The sequence below is a fragment of the Haemaphysalis longicornis genome, unplaced genomic scaffold, assembly GCF_048455015.1.
Source record: "Haemaphysalis longicornis isolate Haplotype H1 unplaced genomic scaffold, Haemaphysalis longicornis Haplotype H1 scaffold_10, whole genome shotgun sequence".
Lineage (NCBI taxonomy): Eukaryota > Metazoa > Arthropoda > Arachnida > Ixodida > Ixodidae > Haemaphysalis > Haemaphysalis longicornis.
This window is the reverse complement of record NW_027526204.1, coordinates 146,152,485-146,179,551: the sequence shown is the minus strand read 5'-3', so window position 1 is coordinate 146,179,551 and position 27,067 is coordinate 146,152,485. Positions and strand designations below refer to the sequence as shown.

The window sequence follows — 27,067 nt, the reverse complement described above, 5'->3', positions numbered from 1 at the left end:
GTTTCATCAACATCCTCTGCACGTAGTCGCAACTATGAGATAGGAAATGTTTCCGCTTAACTTTCCTTGTAGCATTCCTGAAAAAAAGGCAGGCTGAGATTTTAATTGTAAAACTAACTTTACCGGAGTAACCTTACGGAAATACAATGCACTGTCACTGCATGTAAGCGAAAGGCAGAGCAAAAAGTAACTCAGAACCCGCACATCTGCTGAAGTTATCACTAATAAAAGTGGGAAACACAAGAAGGCATAAACATTTTTTTCTAAAAGCATCTCTACAGCGAGACAATGGAGACACTGCACCTCAAATGTCACCGAAACTGAATTCGATAACGTTATTGCAGACATGTGCTTGGCTGAACGGCTCCTTGATTCGCTCTTCTTATTTTGTTGCAGCGGCAACTGGTGAACTCTATGCCCTGAGAGTTCGCAGTATTACATTGGCTACCCAGTCATAGACGGGGGGATTTGCGCAGCTGAGTTAAAAAGTTGCGGGAGCGTTGCGGGCTGTACAGCAAGCAAAACAGTTGTCAATCACATTTGGGTTGTGTGTGGAAGGACACGATGAAGGGGGATGGAATGGCATAGAGATCGACGACTGCAAATTGGTAAGTAAAGGAGCTCGTTTCTATCTTGTAGCGCTATTATTCCGCCACCTTTGGCATATCGGAGGTCAAGTGGACAGCGCATTTCTTAATGAAAATGTTTCAAGCAGTCTTTTGCACAAAGCTTCGATCTTGTGGGACGTGCTTCGTAGCCTGACAATTTCAAAGTAATATAATAAGCCGTCCGATAAACACAAATTGTGTACTGATCAATTTGATTGATTACGTGGAAGGGGCCATGAACATGTCGACAGTGTTTCAAAATTTTTGCCTGGGACATGTGGTATATTTTACTTTGCAAATTTAGATATGTTTTACCTCCAAAAATTAGGCTTGTAATTTACCACAGCCTTCTCGCTCCTCATGTAAAATATTGCCATCTCGTATGGGGAACCACTACCCAAACCAACCTTCGTAAATTACTGCTTCTGCAGAAAAGAGCCGTTCGGTATATTTCGAATGCGCCTTATGTTGCCATTACAACTGGGATATTACTCCCTTAATGTGACCCTGAAGCATTTTCTTAACTTTTTTTGAAATCCTAAATACTTGCAGAGCGTAGTCAGCCAACACACCCAGTCCTTTTATTGGGGGTCGCAAAGTACCTCAGCCAAAAATTATGGCTCTATGCCCATAGGGTAGCCTGGAAATTCGCTAGAAAAGATTTCCTCTTTCCCGGCGGAGAGGGGGCTTTTCAACGGCTCGAATTACATAACTGAGGCTTTGTAGCGGCTATTGGCGGGCTTTCCCTCATTTGCAGCAATGATTGCATTCGACGGTAACTTTAAAAATAAAGCGACAAAGACAAAGCAGAAAGGGAAGGTGTATCTGCTCCGACGAGCAAATCAAGCAGTGCCGCTCGGTGCTGGCAATAGTTATAGATTTCGCAATGCTTCCAGAGGCGAGAGAAAGAGTGAAAGCATTTATCGAAAGGTTTGCAGGGTCCCTACATTGAAGTATCTGTACAACACTAATCGAAATAAACGTTGTCCTAAAATATAAAAAGGGCTCTTGAGCACTAACGCAGCATTTATAGATTTATACAAACCAACTTCTTCCATAAAAAAACCATACGATAGCAGGTACTGGTATGCTTGATTGCTCCCTTTGTCAAAAAACAAATTAAGGATTCTTAAGATTACTGCAAATACCTAGGGCCGAAATTACAAAATGCCTTATAGAACGCTGACATAAACCTTCATTCTGTTTCTAAGCGAACGCTGACAGCACAAATTTCGGAATATGGTGAACTTGCTTAGAACCGGTGACTGAAGTGGTTGTGTAACTGCATTGGCTTGTATTATATGACCGTATTCTTGCATTTATACCTTCATAACTGTTGTACCAAACCTGTCATTGTTTGGACCGGCGTTAAGAGTTATATAAAAGGGCGAGTGTAAGGCTTTGATTACTGGTAATGTTTGAAACATCACATCATATGCATAGGTAAAATATTCGTCTATCGTGGTGTGTATGTGCATAATTTTCTCTCTATATAGCAGGAAGTTAGGAAGGTGCATATGTATTTAGGTGTGTATGTGTGAATATATAGATGTGTGTATATAGGTATGTACATGTATAGATATTTGGGTGCATGTATATATATATGTGCCCGTTGCCAATCTCAGGGGCAAGTACCTTTGTCGAGCTGCTGCATTGCAGCATTTTGTTCTTGCCCTAGCATTCCTGTTCTTTGATAAATAATGCTGAAATAAAATTAAATGAAACAGAATCGACCTCTAAGCGTTTTATCTATCTTCGGGCCGGTCCTTTTACTTGTTAGCTTGCCATGTAAAGAGGAAAGTCTTTTTGTCTTTTAACTGCATGCCTGATTAAAGCCCCTGTAGCAAAGAGGCGCTACGCTTAACGCCAATTCTTCGAAGAGCAACTGGAACTTTAATGTATTTTTATTGATCGGCATGGTCATGTTCTCATTTCCAGTTGTGTTTAATCAGCCAGTTCTGTCCTTGGCAATCAGCGTTCAAGGATATCCTTGACCCCATTTATTAGTCTTTAAGTGCCTGTCACACCAATCGTTCGTTAAAATTGATAAGAAATTAAACATCCCAAACCCCATCCCTCATGTGAATATCTATAACGCCAGAGAACATTTCAGGATCACAAGCGCTATGAATCGGCTTTTCGCACTATACGTACTGGTCAAGCGTTTCGACTGTGAAATCGCGACTTCATGTCCTGCCCACGTCTGCGTTGCATTATGTCGCGTCTTTTGTTCATTCATTCATTAGTTTCATTATTTGTCTCAAGCAGCAACTTCATCATACCCCGTCAGGGAGCCTCGTCCAATGTTCATTGAAGGATACCCGCCCACAAGAGCCCATTTTACGAAATTCCAGAGTTCATTTTTATTTCTACAGAACATGCCTGCAACGATCTTTCTTCTAGTACTGCCATTACCGCAGAAATTGCTTCACTACTACAATATCAAAATTACATTTCGCAACGTAAACCCTATTGTTGGAACCTTTCCGCTACATCCCCTGTCCTCACGCCATAGCGCAAAAGGCGCCTCAGGTATCCATATAAAAACTGATACTTAAATATTGTTCGCGATGTAAATAATATGGAGCAAGAACTCTTTCCTCTTGGTTTATATCCGATCGGTGAACGAGATGGGAATCACTGATTATAAAGCTCACTATAACAGTTTGCGTCATTTTTTGACTGAGGTTCACATCATCTTCACGAAGATACAGGATAGCACCAAAAAATTACGCCACGATCTTCCAAAATTACAGTAGGAGCTCCCTAATTCGAACGTCAACCATTAGAATTTATGGATTCTTTTAACTCCGCCATTTCGTCGGGCCAAGTCTACATACAAGGTTGAGTAATGAAAATCCCGTTCATCAACGTGAGGGAGTTCCGCCATGGACAATTCGGACTACGCACCACCGCGCCGACAGCTTGGAGCCTTGCGTACGGCCAAAGAAACGGCCCCGCTGCCTATATATGAAGCTGCGTCCCCTCAGGAAAGAGAAAAAAACCAGCGGGAAAGAAGTTAAGTCGTGTAAAAGATATCTAAACTACCATAGCTGATGTTTTGGATGGAGTTTGCTGAAAACGTGGATGTGGACACAAGTTCAGGGTGTATGGCGCCCACACAGATGTCATCAATGCTGCGGTCAGAAGAGTAGATCCCGTCGCTGCCAGTGACTAGGAGGAAGCGGCGTACGAACCATTCGTGCAGCCATTCCTCGGAAATGATGACCAGATAAAATGCTACCCGTCTAATCTTTAGTTCTGGAGCACGCGAAAAGGACTCCTTCCGCTACATTAGCTCCAGAGATAAAAATGCTAGCTTTCGCCTTCAAGCATAAAAGGGACGTTTCAATCACTGCCTTCCAAACATCGTACATTTGACACGCTGTACTTCTCCAGAACCGCATTGTTAAGCTTTTAGGGGCGAAGCTACTCTTGCTCGGGCCTTGTCCCGTCCCTCGTTGCTGGTGTACACGGTACCACGATGATGATTGCGGCAGGATCCTCCTAGTGATTGGCCACCCAAAGATTGCCCAAAGAGGTCAAAACACTCAAAGCGTTCGTTGCTACCCGACAAGGAGGAGAGGAAGACGAAGAGGTTGTCGTTCGTCGCCTGCGAGCTCAAGACACGTACCGGGGGTACGCGACACAAGACGCTCTACAGAAGGCGAGGGCCAAGGTGGCTAAAATGTCACACACTGAATTCTCCGACTTACCCATCGAGATTCTCATCATGCCAAACAAGCCTTACATAATCACCACAAGCATCGACATCGTCGACAGGCTTGTCAACGGAGCGGTGGGAAGTCTCAAGGTTTGAGAGCGAGGAGTGGTGATACTGACGCGGCGGTGCCCGGTTTCGATCCCACGACTCTCTGGCCGCGACGGGAGGTACGTGGCGCAATTCCCACTGCGCTACAAATCGAGACGCGAGCATGGCTACGAACGCGCCTTATGTCCTTCACTCATTCAGATGGTGCGCGCCATCAAGAAGACCTATAACAATGTTTCACGGTTTCACCGATAAGCATTTTAGCTTCGCCCATCTCATCATCATTCACTTCGTGGAGATGGCAGAGGTTTTTTTCGCTTTCCTTTCGTAGTTTCAACTTTTGTTTCATTCGAATGAAGATGATAACCCTTGGAGTTTCGAATTAACGAGAGTTTGCTGTAGTTTATGTTACCAACTATAACCTGTGCATGCGCCAAAACAGCAAAAAAATCTTTCGTGTGCCACTTACCCCAACTCCATAGCCGCCCATGAAACGAAGTCCAACGCTGTAGTATCCTGGAATAGCTAGTGTGATGTCTTTTTCAATATCTCCGTGATCTACAGATCTGAGATTGTATCCAAGGTATTTGACATAGATCTTATCTTCCGACACAATTGTGCCTGTGTAATATTTATCAACGTATGTTTTTTCAACTAAGCGAAATTCTGAATAGGTGGCCCTGAAATAACCAAAAATAAATGTAGAGGGGAATAGATATCATTAAGTTTTCATTCAAATGTTTGTACAAAAGCGGCCTAGGCCGCTCCGAGGACAACATAAATATCGAGAGTCTGTAATAGAGGGCAGTATGCAGTACCCAATAGCGATTTTAGTGTTACCTTGCGGGTGAGCTTTGGTAGTTTCATAAGAATCTGAGGCAAAAATAAGGACATATTTATTATATCGTAGTAAGGAAATGCTGGCCGTATATATTCCAGTTCGCTATCACGCTCGCTGTGTATAAGTTGCGAAAGTGGGTCGATTTGAAACGAATATTACAAATTAATGCTGAAGCGGTACAATTGAATGGTCCCTCTCGCGAAAATACTGAGTCCGCAGTAGGCGACCCCTAAATATGGCCCTATATGTGGCTGACAGCGCAAACACAATCAAAATATATGAAAAAAATATTGGCTATTTATTTCATGGGCCACAGATGTCGTAAAAAGACGATAAAATGTGGCCACCCTGCAACATAAATGCCTTTCTCATACACCCTGTGAACGTCTCACGCTCTTATCTTCCCGTCTCTCTTCTTTTCAATAATGACAATGGAGCTTTACTCAAGTTCTTTGAATTCGCACTCGTCGTAGGCTATCTATTCGAACCTATCGTTAAGGTTGCACTCGAAACGCTTTTTCGAGCGCTACGTCCAGGATCGAGCTTATTTTGCATTTTAGGTCAAAACGTTGTTTCGAATGCGTTCTTCTCGTGTAGCAAAAATAAAGCATGCACTTATTTAGAATTTAAGAAAGCACTGCTTTTAACATTTGTGTATTGATTCGTTGCCTCAAGTATGCTCAATGATTTTTTTAATCAACAATGTTCACAAGTAGGTATTATAGCAGCAGGTGTAGTGGTTTAGAAAGGTTACGATTATATAAACTACATATGCAAGAAGTCTCACTTTTGTCCGAGCAGCTGAATTGTGGGACAGACAGATATGCATATATATATGGATAGACCAATATGTTGAAATTAAGGTAGCTGAAGAAAGTCAACCTTCTTTAAATAACTGTCACCCATTCCGCACTGTGAAGGAGGATCACTAGTGTAGCAGCAACAACATGGAAATGACTCTTGAGAAGCGCTACAGAATAAGAGCAATATATATGGCGATAAGTCAAGCCCAGCAACCTTAACAAGAAATAGGTCAGTTTGCCACGTTAACATCGCTCCTAGAAACGTGCATACCGTGAAGAGAGACCTCCATCAAGCGTCTTGGAACGTGAAACATGGTTAAGTATAGCGAGGTAAAGGACGGGACAAATCTAGAGACCACACAGGACTAGTGCTAGACATCAACTAAATATTTTGCTACACGTATTGTACCGACGGAGATGGGCGAGTGGTAAAACACTCGTATCGTAAGCGGCAGGTACCACGTTCAAATCCCGGTCTGCCGGACACCCACCGGTTTCTTTAAAGGGTACGAGCGTCCCCGCTCCGTAACTTCATCGACGGTGGAACAAACGCTTGGAGCTTGACCACAAGCAGCTATGGGGGCTGTAAGGTCCACTTATGAGATTAGCGGCCAGGCGCCCAGGCTGCGCGTGGGAACCCGCACTCTGTCTGGGGGCCCAGCATGGTGGACTCTATGCTGCAGCCGTCGCTAATTCGTCACGGCGGGCAGGGGAGACGGATCGTCTAGCCCACCGCATACCACAGGGGGAATCCCCCATCGAGAAAGCAGACGGCGCCGCCGGATTCCGGGAACGCGTTGATGCACGGAGGTGGTGAGATTACCAGCGTAGGGACGAGCTCCGCACGAGCCTCCTTTGTCAGCGCGCCCTGGTCAGCATGACGCACTGTCGCCGTCTTTCACTTTCACCCCGCGGGGTGGCACGTACCTCCTCGTCTGCGAGCGAGCCGTTGGCCCGAAGATGGCGGCGCCTCATTGAATAGTCCGTGGCGTGCTGAGTGGCAGCTGTCTACGTGAATTTGGGCACTCCCATACGCGTGTACGAACGCTACAGGGCCGTTCCCGAGAGAGGGTGATCTAGAGGTTTTATAAGGCCGAAATTGGCCATTTGAAATCGTTCTTTTCTATGAGCCGAGCTGGGCAGTTCCCGGCGGGACAAGGAGTCTCGACCGTTAAAGATAGGTTAGGATTTGTGAGCCCCCTAGTCGAGGTTAAGATGGCGTCGGAGGTTTAGGGTGCAGCGAAGTACCGGGCAACTAGAGGGATCATGCGGCGAGACAGAGTCTCGGCCATCGTTTCTCGAGCGGTTTGTGTACGCTCCGAGAATAGGAGAGTTAGACGAAGTTGAGGAGCTCGAGTGATTTGTGCGCACTCGGAGCTAGCGTCTAGCTGAAGTTCGAAGTTTTTCTTTTCATTACTCATGCACTAAGTTTTCCTATTGTAAATAACTGTATATAAACTCGTAGTTTCACTTAATCAACCTCAACGCCTCGAGTTCGTCAATTCAACCGCCGTCTCCAAGAACTTCAACACCATCGCCCTTCTAGCCTCCTGCCAAATCAACCGGAGCCCGGGCGATTAGGTTCCTGATCGACACCGGACTTCGGAGAAACCATCTTTACTGGCGCAGCCGGCAGGGTTTGGCAGAAGAATTCACCAGGCTGCAACCAGGGGCAGCAAGCAGACGCAAGCCCGCCTTCATCGGCAGCGGCCGAGCTCCGCGCGGAGTGGAGCGGCAGAGCAAAGCCAGCGCACGGGGCCAACGACGCGGCGGCCGACCACCGAAGGTGCGGGTGAGTGGGATTTCTTGCGCTTCGTTGTGGCGGTGTAAGCTGAGTCTGGGGTTGCATGGTAGTCACGCGGAGCATGCAGACGAACATGGTGGAAGGAGACGGAAATGGTCAGACGCAAGAGGCGCCACCGCAAGGAGGCTCGGCAGCAGGAGAATCTCCCCAATTGGAGTTAGGAACAAAAATTATTAGACAAATGGAATGGGAGTTTTAAGAGCGGGAGAGAAAAGCAGCGCGTGAATTCGAAGAAGGGAAGAGAAAAGCAGCGCGCAAAGCAGAAGAACGGGAGAGAAAAGCAGTGCGCGAGGCGGAGGAGCGAAAAAGAAAGGCAGCGCGCGAAGCGGAGGAGCGAGAGAGAAGAGAGGCGCGAGAATTTAAGGAGCGCATGCAAAAGCTGAAGCTCGAATCTGAAGAGCGGTTGCGAAGATATGAGTTGGAGCTGGAGCGGACAAGGCAGACGCCCTTGCGCTCGGACACCCGCGAGCAGAAACAATGGGGCACAGACCCAGCTAGCTGTATAGCGACAGCGAAGTTGAATGGTCCCGGCCAGCGTTTGGAGGTTGTACATTGCGATGAAAAAGCAGGCAGCCGTGACTCCCTACACGAAGCTAGCATTCCCGCCGGTGTGGAACGGGTGGAGACGGATATTGGGATGAGGAGTGACGAGGAAAGCGCGTCCGATGATACCATAGAGTGGTGTAATGAAGTCATGCTCGAACATGACGAGCAGCCTCGCAGGCAAAGTTTGGGGATGGAGCTGCAGCGCATCAGGCAGAACCCGTCGAGCGGGCCCAGTTATGGACTGACAGCAAAGTTGAATGGGGGCAGCCCGTTTTAAACGCAGAGCATTTCAGTAACTCACGATGTCACCCGCGTTGACGTCCGTGGTCGTAGTCCGCACCCCTCCCCCTACACTACATAAAAAATACTATCTCGCGCCTGGTTTCGATCCCTCGACCCTGCGGGAGGAACGCAATGTACATGGTGCTCTACCCACTGCGCCACAAAGCCCACACAGAATGGAAGGCTACGAACGCGCTTTATATCCTTGACTCATTCAAACTACGTCAAGAAGCTGCTGATACAACGCATTCACTACCACCAACTCTCCAAACACTAAAGGTTAACGCAATACTCCCACCCCCTATGCGACGCATTTACTCGAGTCCCCCTCGCGGGGAGATGGGCCAATTTTTTCAATTTGAAGCCGCGCGAGAACGAGATACGCGGCCGTGGCTGCGCACGGGAGGCGAGCGGCTCAGCCGGGAACAGCTGCATGGAAAGGGAGGCGAGCACGCGAAGCATCCCAGCCAGCGCGTCCGGTATAGGAGCAGAGTCAAGGGGTAGCCGCGTTGCCGCGGGTGTAGAGCCGCCAGCTGCTTTTGCCCCGGACACTGCGCTAATGCATGCTGAACTTGCTGGCACGGGCAGCACCCAAAATCTAATCGGTGGTCCGGACGAGACTGGAGTCGCGCCGGAAAGTCTTGGGGCCCGCCGCGCTCCCAATCACGCTCGAAAGTTGCACGAGAAAGCGAACTGCGTGTCGGGCGTTATGGAGCTCGCCCAGAAGAGAAACGAGATAGAAGACGAGAAAGCATGTGACGAGACGGAGAGAAAAAGAGATGGAGTTGACGATCATGCTGAGGAGAAGCAGGAGTTAAAGGCGGATAAGAGAGCTGAGAAGGTAGGCTGGGTTGAACATGTAGAAAATGGAAGAGGAAGTGAGAGAGAACGCGAGAAGACGGAGGATGAGGAGCTCAGAACGTTTGAAGAGGGTAGGAACGATACGGAGATGTCGCGTGGGTTTGGTAGTCGTGATGGTGTGAGGGTAACCGAGGAGGCCGATGGAGAACACGAAAACGCATGCGTGGAGACTGCGAAACCAAGAATGAGAGCTCCCGAGGCGGTTGCGAAGGAGAGGGAAAAAGCATGTGAGGAGGCAGCTACAATTGAAACAGCGGAACGAGACGCAATCGCCGATCTCGCGAAACCGGTGTCTGAGATACAGCTTCGTAGCTTAGTGTTGATTGCGGCCATTACCGAGATTTAGTCGGGAGCAGCGCTAGATTGGTTGACGCACTAAGTTCTGCGACCTGGCAGTGTGTCACAGGCCCTAGTTCTGAGTTGTGCCAGGATGAGTGCGTGATGGGACAGCCAAAAAACTGTCTTTGTCAGGCCGTCGCTCAGAATGCACCTAGCGTGCACGAGCGTTTTTTGGTGATAACAGATGTTTGTGAGGTTCTTGATGTGGGGCAGTCTGTGCGTAAGGGAAAAAATGATCACGAGAAGGTCGTCGCGTTCGCGGGCCACCATTCCGTTCCAGCATCAACCTTGCGCTCACGCTGCCAGCTCGCAGCATTGCCTTACGTTGGGGCATTGGAGAGGCATGGCCACTTGGCCTATGGGACAGGAAGCGAAGTCGCATTTGCGATACCACTCCGTCTTCCCCGAACTAGAAGTTGTGCTCGCTTCATGGGGCTAAATGGTCGAGACTTGCGTTGACATTCCAACGCTACACGGTCTGGATCATCTGCAGTGGGGGCTGGAAGTACGCGAATGCACTCCCCTGCTTTCAGAGTGTTGCTTGGGGAGGCCATTATCGAAATGCCTCCCAGCCTTTACACCGCCACGACGGACGTGAACGTTCCCGTTCACCCGTCCTTTTTCGTTGGTGGTGGTGTGTGTGTGTGTGCCGTGGTTGTGCGCGTCGTGATATCTTGAGTGCTCGATCCGTGCACCGAATTTATCCATCCGCGCACCGAACTGAACTTTCTGTGCTCCGCAAGTGAGCGAAAGCACAGCCGAACATTCTTGAAGGAACGTTATAAGGCTACGCCATCAAGGGGGCCATTGCGTGCGCGCGCCTAGTGACAATGCAAAATTAATAACGTTTTATTTTCGTTGACTGCAAAAGTGCCCGTGTTGTTTGCCAGTCCGTATTCCTTTTGTTCTTGTTTGTGCGCGTTTGCAGTTATACCGCGCATCAGTGTTTTAGGTTGAGCTGTCTCGTTGTTCGTGGCGTTTACGCGCCCCGGAGACACGACCCAATTTTATTTTACTCGCACTTAGTATTTTTAGCAGTTTTTTTGGTGTGTTTATGGTTTGCTAGGGTATTCCGTCCGTGTTGACGGCTAGTGTATAGGTTGTGTTTGTAGTTTAGGCAGAGAGAGTACGGATCAGCTGCAGAAGTGGAAGGGGGCAATTTGTGCTTATACCTAGCTCCTTCCACGTGTTTTTTTTGTTTGTTTGTTTGTTCCGCTGTTATTGCTGAAGGAGAGCTGAAACGAGGGGCCCTTTTAAATTTTTTTCGTATTAACTGAACCAAGAGGTTCAGTAACCCGCTTAAAGGGGGGAGTTGTAAGGTGCACTTATGAGATTAGTGGCCAGGTGCCCGGGCTGCGCGTGGGAACCCGCCACTCTGTGTGGGGGCCCAGCATGGTGGACTCTATGCTGCAGCCGTCGCTAATTCGTCACGGCGTGCTCGAGAGACGGATCGTCTGGCCCACCGCATACCACAGGGTTAATCCCCCATTGAGAAAGCAGGCGGCGCCGCCGGATTCCGGGAACGTGTTGACGCGAGGAGGTGGTAGGATTACCGGGTCGGGACCAGCGCCGCATGAGTCTCCATTGTCAGCGGGCCCTGGTCAGCATGACGCACTGTCGCCGTTTTTCGCTTTCACCCCGTGGGTTCACACGTACCTGCTCGTCTGCGAGCGTGCCGTTGACCGGAAGATGGCGGCGCCTCATTGAATATTCCCTGGCGTGCTGAGTGACAGCTTTCAACGTGAGTTTGGGCACTCCTATACGCGTGCACGAACGCTACAGGGGCGTTCCCGAGAGAGGGTGGTCTCGAGGTTTTATAAGGCCGAACTTGGCCGTTTGAAATCGTTCTTGTCTGAGCGCCGAGCTGGGCAGTTCCCGGCGGGACAAGAAGTCTCGACCGTTAATGCTAGGTTGGGATTTGTGAGCCCCCTAGTCGAGGTTAAGATCGCGTCGGCGGTTTAGGGTACAGCGCCGTACCGGGCAACTATAGGGATCTTGCGGCCAGACAGAGTCTCGGCCGTCGTTTCCCGAGCGATTTCTGTACGCTCTGAGAATAAGAGAATTAGACGAAGTTGAAGAGCTCGAGTGATTTGTGCGCACTCGGAGCTAGCGTCTAGCTGAAGTTCGAAGTTTTTCTTTTCATTACTCATGTACTAAGTTTTCCTAATGTAAATAACTGTATATAAACTTGTCGTTTCACTTAATCAACCTCAACGCCTCGAGTTCGTCAATTCGACCACCGTCTCCAAGAACTTCAACACCATCGCCCTGCCAGCCTCCTGCCAAATCAACCGGAGCCCGGGCGATTGCGTTCCTGATCGACAACGGACTTCGGGGAAACGATATTTACTGGGGCCATGTGGTAGGTCCCTCGAACCCCTTCAGGCGGGGTCTGGGACCTCTGGGCACCCACCAGTTGAAAGGGTGCAAGCGCCCCCTGTCTCGGCGGGGGATGAAGGGCTTGGACACGCACTACCACTGCGGCAGACGTGGTAGGTTCCTCTGGAGCCGCTGGTTACCCACCTGAATAAAAATGGGGACAGGCGCTCCCCGTACGAGGGATCCAGTATACTGGAAACCGTTCCACCCTTTCGCTTTGTACAATGGGGTACGAGAATGTGGGAGACAACTCGGTACCGCTGGGCACCAACCACTGAAAATTGCTAAAGCCCCCCCTGCACAGGTTATCTCGTGCTTGATAAGTTACCCGACTGTAAGTTACCCACTGTAAATATCTCTTGTGCACTAATTTTTGTCTTATATTTGCTAATGTCTTAATCTTGTTCAACAAATTTGGCAAGCATGGACATATATACCGGGCGTAGACGTGTACATTTGGCTGTGAGTAAATAAGACTATTGCGCAATGTATGGACATATAAACCGGGCTTAGAGGTTTACATTTGGCTGTGAGTATATAAGACTATTGCGCAATGTCTGTTTTACTTTGGCCGGGTGGCTGAATCGAGTTACAGACAGAGAGACAGACCGAAATTTCTGGGTTTAAGTAGCCCAAGAAAGACTATCGTCTGTAAGAAATATTTGGTGTTCTCTAAACGTCTTCACCGAGGTGGGTTTTCACATATTAAGGTAGTCCAGAAATCCTTACCTGCTATATATATATATATATATATATATATATATGTGTGTGTGTGTGTGTGTGAATGTGATGACTGGCGTTCAACGAGTGGGGAAAAACCCGGACGACGGCGCAGAGCAAGTGCCTCGAGAAGAAGATGGTGACCGCGCCAATTTCCCTTAGAGGGTGTGGGCCAGGAGGGGAGTAGCATCATCATGGAGGGCTGGCCTAGGAAGCAGAGCGAGCGGCGGAGGTTCCGCAGGGCAGCTGGATCAAAACGACCGGCAGGCGGTTCGAGCCTTTCGTGGCTTTCGAGGTTCAAGGATCGTGGTCGCTCGAGCGGGGTGACGTCCACGGGCCTGTGACAACGAAGACCGACGTCACCGTTCGGGAAGCTGTCAGATCGCTGAGACGTCCCTGGGAGCCGCAGTTCCGAGGCAGGGACTAGCGAGCGGAGCCAGTGGCGTGTGACTCAACGGAACCGCGACCGGTCCGCTGTCTTGCGAAACCCTGCGGCGAGGACGTCGACGCCGTGGCGAGAGAGCGCCATCACTGTGGGACAGAGCCGTGAGCGTGGCGTTGTCAATTTCTCCCGCTTCTCTCCAGAACTCTAGTGGGTCGGACCTGTTTGTATTTTTTTTATTTCGCTTGTGTGCGCGTTCCTTCCCCAGTATATTCAGTGTTGAGTTATCTGTTCAAGACCATGGCGTCAATTTTCTTGTGATCTTCCTCCGCGAGTCACACACCCGTCAGCTTAACCCCAACGTCCTCAAAATTTTTGGCGTCCGCGACAGGACCTTGCTCTACTTCCATCTGAAGAGCTTAAGCAGGCAAGTGGGTGTGACGAACGAGGATGGATCTCGAGAAGTTGATGCTCATCGGCAAAGAATTAGGGCTGTCAGGTCAGGACCTCAGAGAATGGATCGACGCTGAACGCGCGAAAGAAAGAGAGAAGCGTGCGACCGAACGCGAGGTGGCTAAAGAAGCCGCAAGGCTAGCACAGCAGACGGAGACCGAGACCCGAGCTCGAATTGAGGCTTAACGTGCCATGCTAGGACTGAGGCTACAACTTCAGGAGCGGTCGCCGGGTTCCAACGCGAGTTCGGACGCCGTGGGAAGTGACAACGCGACTAATAAGGCGCAAAGCTTCCACAGTCCTCACAAGTTCATTCCAGCTTTTAATGAGGAACGAGACGAGCTCGACCCTTATATACAGCGGTTCGAGAGAGTGGCAACAAGGCAAAGTTGGCCTTCGGACAAGTGGGCGCTCTCATTACACTTGTGCCTTACAGGTGAGGCGCTCAGTGCCGTTGGCCGCATGTCGTCCGACGATGCACTGAAATACACGAAACTGAAGGAGACCCTCTTACAGAGGTTCAGGTACACCGAAGAAGGGTATCGGTGCAAGTTTAGGGAATCCAGGCCGCTGAACTCAGAAACAGGTCGTCAGTTTGTTGGTCGTCTTCTCGGTTACTTCGACAGCTGGCAGGAAATGGCGAAAACGGAGCAGTCATACTCCGCGCTCCGGGAGAAAATGGTGTCCGAGCAATTCCTGAGCCAGTGCGACGAAAAGCTCGCCATTTTCCTCAAAGAAAGGGGCTGCAAGAACCTGGACCAGCTTGCTGAGACGGCTGATCAATACCTCGAAGCTCAACGCTTAGTCAACCTGGGCAGAGGAAGGGAAGAAAATAAAGACAGTGGCAAGCCCCCTGGACTCCCTCGCACTCCTGATTATCATGATCACAAGACGACCAATCCACATTGCTTTTTATGCAATAAGCTAGGGCACCGCGCGTCAGACTGTTGGGCGAAGTCACAGGTTTCCAGCCAGCCCAACAAGAAGAACGCCTTCTGCCTGAGGGGCCGCAAGCACGGACACTGATACCAGGCTGAAGCTTGCTGCAACCTGCCAGAGAACATGAGACAGGTTCCCTACGCAATGACCGGAACCAAAAACTCTCCAGTAGAGGCATGCAGCAAGTCTCGACGACACCAAGCTGTGCGAGTGTCTCCAGCAAGCAGCACGCCGACAACCGAGCTGGAGAGGATGCCAACGTCGGGAGGACTTCTGGAAGGCCAACCCGTGGTCGTCCTGCGAGACACTGGCTGTAATACGGTGATCGTGAACCGCTCTCTTGTTGCTGACACCAAGCTTACAGGAGGCATGAGCATCGTCCAACTATTAAATCAAACGTGTCTGTCTCTACCGGAGGCAGACGTGGAAATCGATTCCTTGTTCTTCTCAGGCCGCGTACTAGCGTCCTGCATGGACAACCCCTTGTGCGACGTCATTATAGGGACATTGAGGGGACTGGTGATGCAAATACGAAAGACAATCGGAACACCAGACGAGAGGAGCCTCACGAAAAGGAAGCAGTGATTGCAAGCACGGTGCTTGGACAAGGCAGCGTCCGCGTCCCAGAAGACCTGCGCGGTCGGAACCTGCCATCGTCTTCCCCAGCTGCAGCGGGGTTGAAGACCCACATGCGCGCCAACCCAGCAAAAAGCGAGGCTCCGAGAGCAATGCCGCAGGTACCTGCCGTTGCTGACAGCCCCTGCACTATCACATCTGCTGACTTATGTGCGCTACAGGAGCAAGACCCTTCTCTCCGAAAATTTTTCGGCGAGGTCGGCAGAAAGGTGAAATTCAACGCAGCGGTGATCGAGTTCGTGAAGGAAGCCGGTATTCTTTATCGACGGCATCAGTTGCCCTCCGGAAAAGGAAGAAAGCAACTCGTCGTCCCCCAGGAACTACGAGGCTTCGTCTTGGACAAGGCCCATCAAGGAACCCTCGGCAGTCACAGGGGTATCAGGCGAACCATGGAGCGCGTCTGCAAGGACTTCTACTGGCCTGGGATGCAATCTGACACTGCATGCTTCGTAAAGTTGTGTCGCATGTGTCAGAGGGCTGCACCTAAGCACAGAGTAGCCACGGGAGATCGTGGCGGAGATCGAGGCATTTCGGCGTGTTGCCATCGATCCGGTCGTCCACCTCTCGCCCAGCGCCTAGAAGAGAAACCCCTCCAAAGGGTTCAAGACGCCACACGCACCCAACGACGAAGTTGCGGGTGTGTCATTCCCTCTAACCCCTGCTTTATTACCGAATGCTCGTGCCGATTAACTTTTCCAAGCCACTGACAGAGTAGGCACGGAAGAGGGCACCTTTGTCCGACTTTTTTTAAGTATGCAGTTTATTCTATAGAGTGGATTTAAGAGTTCCCTTTCATTGGGTTAGAGACTGTTTTGTACTGTTTCGGACTGTGCTCTTGTGCTGGTGTTAGTGGTGCTTGAACGTCTGACACGACAGAACGTGCTTCAGCGCCATACGTCTCGTCGCAGCCATGAGCGAACATTTTTGTGTGCCGAGTTTTGTTTCCCCAAACAAACCTATCGAGCAGGGGGGTGAATGTGATGACTGGCATCCCACGAGTGGGGAAAAACCCGGACGACTGCGCAGAGCAAGTACCTCGAGAAGAAGATGGTGACCGGGCCAATTTCCCTTAGAGGGTGTGTGCCAGGAGGGGAGTAGCATCATCATGGAGGGCTGGCCTAGGAAGCGGAGCGAGCGGCGGAGGTTCTGCAGGGCAGCTGGACCAAAACGACCGGCAGGCGGTTCGAGCCTTTCGTGGCTTTCGAGGTTCAAGGTTTGTGGTCGCTCGAGCGGGGTGACGTCCACGGGCCTGTGACACCGAAGACCGACGTCGCCGTTCGGGAAGCTGTCAGATCGCCGAGACGTCCCTGGGAGCCGCAGTTCCGAGGCAGGGACTAGCGAGTGGAGCCAGTGGTGCGTGACCCAGCGGAACCGTGTCTGGTCCGCTGTCTTCCGAAACCCTGCGGCGAGGACGTCGACGCCGTGGCGACAGAGCGCCATCACTGTGGGACAGAGCCGTGAGCGTGGCGTTGTGAGGACGTTGTGAGGACGTTGGGGTTAAGCTGACGGGTGTGTGACTCGCGGAGGAAGATCACAAGAAAATTGACGCCATGGTCTTGACCAGATCACTCAACACTGAATATATTGGGGACGGAACGCGCACACAAGCGAAATAAAAGAAATACAAACAGGTCCGACCCACTAGAGTTCGGGTGAGAAGCGCGAGAAATTGACAACGCCACGCTCACGGCTCTGTCCCACAGTGATGGCGCTCTGGCGCCACGGCGTCGACTTCCTCGCCGCAGGGTTTCGGAAGACAGCGGACCGGTCGCGGTTCCGCTGAGTCACGCGCCCCTGGCTCCGCTCGCTAGGCCCTGCCTCGGAACTGCGGCTCCCAGGGACGTCTCGGCGATCTGACAGCTTCCCGAACGGCGACGTCGGTCTTCGGTGTCACAGGCCCGTGGACGTCACCCCGCTCGAGCGACCACGAACCTTGAACCTCGAAAGCCACGAAAGCCTCGAACCGCCTGCCGGTCGTTTTGGCCCAGCTGCTCTGCGGAACCTCCGCCGCTCGCTCCGCTTCCTAGGCCAGCCCTCCATGATGATGCTACTCCCCTCCTGGCACACACCCTCTAAGGGAAATTGGCCCGCTCACCATCTTCTTCTTCTTCTCGAGGTACTTGCTCTGCGCCATCGTCCGGGTTTTTCGCCACTCGTTGGACGCGAGTCATCACAATATATATATATATATATATATATATATATATATATATATATATATATAAATCTAGAGAAAGATAAACTCACAAAGCGCGCAGAAATAGTATAAGTAAAGAGTCGGATACACAGCAAGAACAATAACAAACAATGTTTACTTACGTAGCGGCAACGGGACTTGCCTTCATCAGAATCATAGCAAAATCATGTAACTTTGCTCTGATGAAGGCAAGTCCCGTTGCCGCTACGTAAGTAAACATTGTTTGTTATTGTTCTTGCTGTGTATCCGACTCTTTACTTATACTATAGATATATATATATTTATATATATATATATGTGATGATTGACGTCCCCGGGCCGGAGAGTGCGCCAGGAGACGGCGGTGAAAGAGAGGAAGACGACGAGCGGAGAGCGCGAGAGGGGTGTGTGCCGGCAGTGACCGCAGACGGGACAGCGCAAGGATTCCTCTCGGGAGGCGGTTCGAGGGCAGGCCAGGAGCGTTCGCGCGCCGTGCTCCGAGAATCGTCCCGGGAGCTGTTCCGGGACTCCTCTGCAGCAACGAGGGGTGCCTGTTCCCGCTGGCGAGATCCCGAGGCGTGATCCGGGCCGAGGTTCGGGGCGAGACCTAGAGTGGCCAGGCACGAGCGCGGGCATCGGCGTTCCGACCTGGGGCCTCTGAGTCTTAAGAGGCGGCACCGAGAAAGTGTACCGCCACATCTCCGGACCACCGCCACCGTACACGGGGAGTGCTAAACACGTACTACCGACGTCATTCCGCCCAGCGTCGAATAGACTAGACGTGAGCGTATCGCCTCGTTTGTTTTCCCATCCGCTCGAACTTTACTTGGGACTTGTGTTAGTTTCTTTTCGCGTCCGCGTTGGGAGTGTGCTGCATTGTGTTACCGTTATCGTTCCTAGTGCGTTTCTCTAGCGTTGTGTGTCCGCCAAAGAATGTTTTTTAACATGTGCTGAACCCATGGCATCACTTGTCGTTGATCATCCTCCGCGAGCCACACGCCCGCCTGCTTAACACGCGGCCTCACAATATATATATATATATATATATATATATATATATATATATATATATATATATATATATATATATATATATATAGACAGACCAGAAATATACTGCACGAGGGTTTCTGGATGAACGCACATCAAGCATGCAGTCGTTATTGCCAGTGCTATTGGGCTCTTTGAGGGTGCTTTGTACCACCGCATCGGGAGAAATCGGAAGCGGGAATCGAACCCACGACCTCCGCATAACGTGTAGGGTGTCCTAGAAACTGCGCCATCCCGGTGGCGTATTCCCTCTCGACTTCAGCGGAGGCTTAGGAGGTTCATAGAGCGGTCAACTAGCGCCGCCCCTCGACAACCATTGGAGACGGGGAGCGCTATTCGTTATCCCAGCGGCTCGCCACGCGCAACGTGGTCAATCATATTTTGGGTGGTGGCGATGGATGCTTTAATGTCCGCGAATTGAGTGGCGAGCGCAGCAACCTCCTTACAACGGGAAGTGTTAGCAGAAACAAATTTTTCCTCAAAAGCCCGAAGATCGGAAACCGTTGAGCATATTTCAGTGATGGTGTCACCAGATCGACGTTTAGTTGGGGGGGGGGGCAGGAGGGTAGGCTGAGATGCGCTGATTACACCGGGAGCAGCGAGTTGGAGGAGCATTAGGAGGGGGGAGGAGTGCGGATGGCCTGTTTCTGTTGTGTTACATCGGCCTGAAGCTGACGCTGAGTGGCCATAACACTCAAGGTGCGAAGGTAGGCAAGTTCCGAGCTAGGAGGGGTGGTGGAGGGGGAGGGTTAGAGAAGGTATGACGGAGGGGCAAAGCAGGGGAACGGCAAGGCTGCTCATGGTTAGGGGAAGCTACTGCTGCCCAGCTCACCTGAGACGATGGTCGCTGGTCACTGGGTGCATTCTTCGCGGGAGGGGTGGCTGGGAACCAGCAAAGACGCACCTGGCTGGCCCAAAACTGCAGCCCCAGACCCTATGTGTACTCTCCGTACAGCCGCAATCCAGTCACCTTAGTTTCCATTATTAATGCCGACTCTTCTACAGTCTCATCCTCACCGGCTACCCCCTCACCCTCCAAGCCCGTTTAGCGTCTGACAGTAGAATTGTCGCGGTTTTCGGCCGAAGCGCGGCAAGGTCCAACAGCATTTTAATGACCTACGCCACCGATCCCTCCCAGCCCCTGATGTGATTGCCCTGCAAAGGTACCCTATCGAGCTGTCAAGCTTTCGAGGCTATCGAGCTTTTCACTGCCAAGACACAAAAACAGATGCCTCAGCATGCATAGATGTGACTACCCTGTTGTGACGTAACATCCCGGTGTGCCAAGAAAACCTCATTGCTTTGGCCCCGGAATATGTTTTTGTGAAAATGTTACCTGCCCCCAAGAAGAAAAAACAACAACGCCTACACATACTGAACATCTATAGTGCCGTCAAGCAGTCGCAGAATCTCATAATACTTCTGCAAAAGGCCTGGTCCTACGCCCATGGCCAGCCGCTGCTTATTGTCGGCGATCTCAACGCCCCGCACCCCGAATGGGGTATCCGCATGTGTGACGCAAAGGCCGTGGTGTGCTCTCTACTATCCTCTGGCATCAGATGCGCCTCCTCACGGACCCGGCACCCCCCTCGACAAGGTAACCGCATCCAGAGAGATACCGCTCCTGATCTGACCATCACACATGACACCGCCAACTAAGTCTGCCGCAACACTGGTCATTATTTGGCAAGTGATCAGTATGTTGTTGAAACCCTCGTTCACGACGGACCCCCAATGCCGAGCACCCGTTCCCACAAGCTGGTTGACTGGGACGTCTTCCGATCCCTCTGTGATGCCAACTTACGTGACCACTTTGATGATTTCGATGACTGGACTGCCAAATTGCTCGAGCAACGTGGCGGTGCAACCAAAACTGTCCCTGAACAGGCTCACGTTGATGTGGTTGATTCTCGTCTCCTCATCTTCACTGTAGCGGCGTCGCGAAGCGTGCGTCCTACAGGGAAGGTCGGTTGGTGGCTTGTGCGGCAATGGTGAAGGGCGTAGGAAATACGAATGCGTTCGCTGCATGTAGTCGAAGTAATTCAGGCGTACCTAATCGTGTTTGTGGGCTACGTAGCCGCGTCGTTCGGCTTGTTCGTGCCTTCAACAAACTTGGGATATGTGGTTCATAGTTACTATAATGAAATGCAGCGCGAAAAAAGGACGGGACAAAAGAAGAATTAACAACGACACGGCGCTGACTCGCAACTGAATTTATTAGAAAAAACACACACATATATATACTCAATCCTCGTGTTGAAAAACACACATATATATACTCAATCCTCCGTGGGATATGTGGCCCCGGATGCCACAATAGCAGACTGCCAAGCCAACATTCTGGTGCTGATCGGCGTTTGACGGAAAATAGGTCGGCGTGGTTGGAAGCCGATGCATGGCCGCCACATAGCCGGGCGGGGCCTGTGTCGTAATGGAAGTGAACGGCAGAGCATGCCGACTAGCCATGTCCGAGTTAGATGGCGTTGCCAGAGAAACAGGTTGGGTGGGAGGTGGAAGTACGGGCATAGACGCGAGCTTCTGCTTAACGATATCCCGTAGGCCAGGCACACAAAGATCTTCGGGTACACAGTGTGTGCCCTGGGAAACATTGGCGTGTATTGCCTCGCTAATTATACTGCGAGTCAACCCACGCAGGTCTTCACTTCCGAGATGGAGGGTAGAATTGTATTGACAAAGGCGGAGGGACTGTAGTTCCTCGAGACGTTCACAAGTGGAGATCACGTCCTACATGGTTGTTGGACTCTGCGTCGCTAGTGGGATGAACGCAAACTCACCGATTCCTTTAATAAGAACGTGGCGTACCCGGTCGGCTTCTGGCATGTTTCTGTCGACGTGACGACACAGCGCCAGTACGTCCTCGATGTACGAAGTGTACGTTTCTTGCGGATGTGGCATACGGGTCTAGAGTTTCTTTTTCGCGCTGTCACTCCGAGCTTTAGCAAAGCCGAAAAACCGGCGGAAGCGAGCGAAGAAATCGGCCCAGTCGATGATGCATGCTGGTTATTTAGGTGCCACGTCTTGGCACCCTTTGTCAGGGAAAACGAAACATTCAGCCGCTTGAGGTTATCGTCCCAGCGGTTGAATGCGCTCACCCTGTCGTAGTTGTTCAGCCACTCACCGGCATCGTCCTCGCGATGGCCAGCGAAGAAAGGCGGGCCACAATGGGGGTGGTTTTGACGCACTGGGGGGTTGCGGGAGCCGTGGCGTACGCCGAGTCCAGCGTCATAGCTGTAGTCTCCGGCATTAGGCGGCAATCCCAAGCGGAACTACAGTGGGGCAGCTGGAGAGGTGGATTACAAAACCGAAACACACGTTCCACCACTTTAAGGCCGATGGCAGAAGGCAGATCAGTACCCACAAACCGGCTTTATTTGCAGGCCGAAGGGGGAATGCAGCAAGATGGCGACCGAACCAGATTACCGATGACGATAGTTCGAAAAGGAGGTAGAGTCGGTGATTATGTGTATGTAGAGACTTGAAGAAGCCGTTGCCGCAAACCGGCAGTGATAATTGCATTCCACTGGGACAAATACCTTTCAGTCACAAACGAGGCTACTACTAGTCTCGTAATATATGTATATATATATATATATATATATATATATATATATGTGTGTAGGTCAAAACTTGCGTGCACACGCTTGGAAAACACTGAAGCAGGGTTTTATTTTTCCCAACAGTTTCGAAAGGAGAACCTTTCTTCTTCGGGGGTTATCTTAGAATAGACAGAAAAACGGTTATCCTCACTTTGCCTCCGAGGGCTTCCCTTTCTCCTCACCCTCATCAATGAGCTCTCCGGGAGAGTAAAAGAGCGGGAGAGTAAGAATAACATGTCGTAACTATACTACAGAAGGTATACAAAAAGCAACAAAAGCAACAACTATACAAAAAGCAACAAAAGAGGAAGGGAGAGAGGAAAGTTTTAAATGGGAAGGAGGCAGATTTCCGGCATTGATAGACAGAAAAAGACGCATAAAGTTCAAACATTGTGCGTCTACAGAGAAAAGGGCGTGCTGCGTCGGCGTGCGGAAAGAGAGAGAGATACATAACATTTGGAGAGTCGAATCTCTAAGCCTGAACGGAAAGGCTCTGGATGGCAGAGAAGCATGCCAACCGCTGCCTACTGGTGATCACTGGGAAAAAAGAACGAAAAAGAGGCATTTGTTAATGGCAGTTTGAGACCGTCGTTAGACAGAGGCAAGTGCCACATGGCTCGCCGGTGGCCGAAGGAAGCTGATCAGGAAACGAAACATTCGTGGACAGCCTTGAAAAAAAGGATTAGTGAGTCCCCAATGCACGGAGGCTCGTACGGGTCCGTCTGAAATAATGGTAGAAAAGTTCGCGTAAAAAACGATTTACGCCTTGTAAAGAACAACAGGCGGAGAAGGATTTATCACCTCACTGCCGCCGAAGGGGAAGTCGCCACGCCGACCGTCCCGCAGCGCCACCCCTCCAGCTCCCCCCCACCGCCCCCTCGTCTCACACATGCCAGTACAACGCGGTTCCCCGCAGGGGCGAAGGATGTGTTCTACGAACATAAAAGCGACAAAAAAAAGAAGAAAAAAAAGAAAAGAAAAAACTATGGCATGATTATTCGTTTCGCCCTCCTTCAAAATATCTCAGGGTGGTTACGTCAGTTTCGAACGCAATTCAATCTCCCTGTGGTCTCATGTGTTCCTTCGGCAAACGTCCGAAATTTATGTATAAAGAATGTTTCTCCTTGTTCCCGCTCGTATGTGCTGCGGAAGCCGGGCAGAATTAAGACGGCCTGTATTTTTGCAAACAAGTGACCCGGGAGTCGGAGATGCCTGGACAGCGGAAGGTCGGGGAGGCCCTTCACGTGTGACTTGTGATTTCTTTCTCACTCAAAAACTTCTTCATCTGTTTCTGTGACCCACCACAACCTCCCCCTTCGTTTTCCGAGGTGTTCTTGACTGCCAACCCTTATTTTCTGTCTTATTTACCGAGCCCCTCATTTCCCATTTTCTGATTCGCTACATCCTTAGCGAGAGCCTCTGTTCTGGCACACTCGGTGCCAAAGGTAGCTTAAGAGGGTTCAACTCTGGTCCCACTCTCGACATGTCGTAGACACTTGAGTCACGGCCCGGGGGTTAAAAAGAAGCTCCCCTTCACCCCGAGTAGTCCGAGTGGCGCTGTCTACCACCCCCAAGTGCAGGACACAAAAATACCTTAACATTAAAACCCGAGAAAGTGCTGGGGAAACAGCCCCGCCGGTAGCGTAGTGGTTATCGCACCAGACCGGTATTCTGGAGGTCGTGGGTTCGGATCCCACCCGGCGGGCATTTTTTCACCACTTTCTTTTCAACTGAAAAAATTCATCTCTTTCTATGACCCACCACAACCTCCCCTTCGCTTTCCGAGGTGTTCTTGACTGCCAACCCGTATTTTTTCTCTCTCTCTCTCTCTCTCTCTCTCTCTCTCTATATATATATATATATATATATATATATATATATATATATTGCCGCGAACCATACATTGGGTTTGTTTATTTGTGTTTTGCTTTTACCGCCCGGCTGCGCCGGTCTGTGTTATCTCTGCGCCAAGGAAAGCGCGTGTTCCATTCTTTGTTTCTGTGCCGCATGTGTTATCTGTTGTGATAGGGAGAGCATTCCGATCTAACGTGAACAGCCCAGAATAATCTTCTTGGATCTACTATGTTCTCGATGCGAATCGACGTTTCGAGAACCACGCGCGCCAAAAGATAAAAAGCCTGCAGTGCGGACGCCAGGGCATTCGATTCGACGACACTCGCCTGTGCAAGTCACTTTGTTGACCGCTGCTTGGCCGCCTCTGTATTCTTTTGAGTTGTTAGGGGAGCACAAGTTCGCTCCAATAAACGTGTTTCTCATTCAACACAACTGCATCGTCCTAGTCTTCGTGACAATATATATATATTATTAAGGTTAGTAAAGACAGAGACAAACGAGGAAGACGTAGAAAATAGAAATAAGTTTAGTGAAGTTTCAGGGAGAGGACTCTCAGAAGAAAGGGAGTCCTCTCCCTGAAACGTCAGTAAACTTATTTCTATTTTCTACGTCTTTCTCGTTTGTCTCTGTCTCTACTAACCTTATTTTTTTCGCGCTCTGTGAGAGTTTTTAACTTTTCTGACTATATATATAAATATATATATATATATATATATATATATATATATATATATATATATATATATATATATATATATATATCAGAACAGAGAGATACGGGACGAGGGACTCGGTAAAGATACATATCAAGGTTGCAGTCGTCATTGCCAGTGCTATTCGGCTTTTTTTCGAAATATATAATAGGGCCGAATGACGTGTGCTTGTCACGTTTCTTTGATTCATTGATAAATAAGCGAAAATATAAGTCGAGAAAAAATCCGCCGTTTATATATATATATATATATATATATATATATATATATATATATATACATATATATATATATATAGTAAGGAAATGAGGGGCTCGTTGAGGAACTACAGAAACATAGGTCGGCAGTCTACAATGCCGAAGGAGGCATAGGGGTGTTGTTAGGCTCTATTTTTTACTACGGTTAGTGAAGTTAAGATTTTTTTTAAATATAAGGAAGAAAGAAAGAAAGAAAAACACGCGCCCAGAGCGGGGACCGAACCCACGCCTTTCGACTGGATCTCGAATGCCTTACCAATTCGGCTATCTGAGCGACCCAAACCTATAAATGAGATAAGATTCCCGAACCTCGCGGTCCTGGTGCGTTTTGAAGGCGGATTCTAAAATCGTTGCTTTAAGATGTTCAAATGCATGCCCGGGACTGTTCACATGTCTTGACAGGGGCAAATAAGGGCAGCTTTTTGCATGAGAGCGGTTATTATTGAACCGTATTCGGAAGGGCGTTTCAGTTTGGCCGATATATTGTTGCCTACAAACAGTGCACTCTAGAAGATATACGACATTAGCGGAGTCACAGTTAAAGTTACCTTTTATATTTACGTAGTAGTCTGAAGCCGTGCTGGTGGCGCGCTGTGTAGTGGTCATGTGTGGGCATACTTGACATCGGGGTTTATTGCAGGGCATGCAGCCAGTAGTTGCCGGTCGGTTGATACGAGAGTTAGTAAGAAAGTCACCTAAATTTTTATTACGCCGGTAGACAACGCGTGGTGGTTCGGGGGATATGCTTTTTAAGCGGTCACTTTGCATTAAGATATTGTGATGTTTTTTTAGCACGGTTGACACTCTTGGAGCGGAGGATGAGTGAGTTAAAACTAAGGTAATTTGCGGGTTCCCGTTCGGGGCTTTTTTCTTACAGATTTCATTACGGTCTAATTGGTTGGCTCGCACAATAGCGTCGTCGATAACTTTTTCCGGGTATTTTTTATTCAGGAGGGCGGTCTTGAGTTCTCGACAGTTTGAGTCAAAGTCGGCTTGGTTTGAGCAAATTCTCCGAAATCAGTGGGCTTGGCTGTAAGGTATTGCTGTCTTGCAGTGTCTGACATGGCTGCTTCGGAAGTGCAAATACTGCCGCGTGTCTGTCGGTTTTCTATACAGTTTAGTTTGAAGCCGACCTTGGAAGGTAGTAACGGTGACGTCCAGAAAGTTTACACTGTGTTCCGAATGGGAATGAGCAAGGGAAATACTAGGATGGGCTAGGTTAAATGCCTCAATGAAGGTGAGGAGCTCCGCCTAACCGTGTTGCCAGATCATGAATATGTCATCAATATACCTTTTATAGTACACTGGCTTTAAATTTTGGGTGTCAAGAAAGTTTGATTCGAGGTGAGCCATAAAGATATTAGCGTAGTTAGGTCCGATTCGAGTTCCCATTGACGTTCCGCTGACTTGCACGAATGAACTCCGTCGAACTCAAAATTGTTAACTTCAAGAATAAGCCTAAGGAATGTTTGGAGAGCAGAAGAATTGATAGGTTTGTAGCACGATGACTGCTCATACGCAACGGATACAGCGGCGATGCCACCTTCATGGGGGATGTTAGTATACAGTGACGCAACATCAAGGGTGACTAGAAGGCAGTTATCAGGAATTTCAATTTTGGAGATGTCTGAGAGAAAGTCATTGGTATCCTTAATGAAGGAGGGAAAGCTGGGCGGAAAGTCGCAAATGAGATTATCCACATAGCGTGAGAGGTTTTCGGTAACAGTGCCAATGCCAGAAACAATGGGGCGCCCTGGGTGGTTCACCTTGTGAATCTTTGGGAGAATATAGAATTTACCGGCTACTGGGCTTAAGGGGATCAGGGAACGAGCCGTGGTTTCATTTATTGTTTTATTTTTAACAAGCTCAGCAAGTTTATCTTAGACAATTTGCTTATAATCTTGAGTGGGATCATTCTCTGATGAAGGCAAGTCCCGTTGCCGCTACGTAAGTAAACATTTTTTGTTATTGTTCTTGCTGTGTATCCGACTCTTTACTTATATATATATATATATATATATATATATATATAGAC

At 49.6% G+C, this 27,067-nt stretch overlaps 1 non-coding gene across 1 annotated transcript; it reads left to right on the top strand.

Annotated features, from left to right (window-relative positions):
- The first annotated feature begins 23,840 nt into the window (after positions 1-23,840).
- On the top strand, positions 23,841-23,913 carry Trnat-ggu (transfer RNA threonine (anticodon GGU)). The gene has a single exon. It is a non-coding gene; the product is annotated as a tRNA-Thr (tRNA).
- The last annotated feature ends 3,154 nt before the right edge of the window (positions 23,914-27,067 follow it).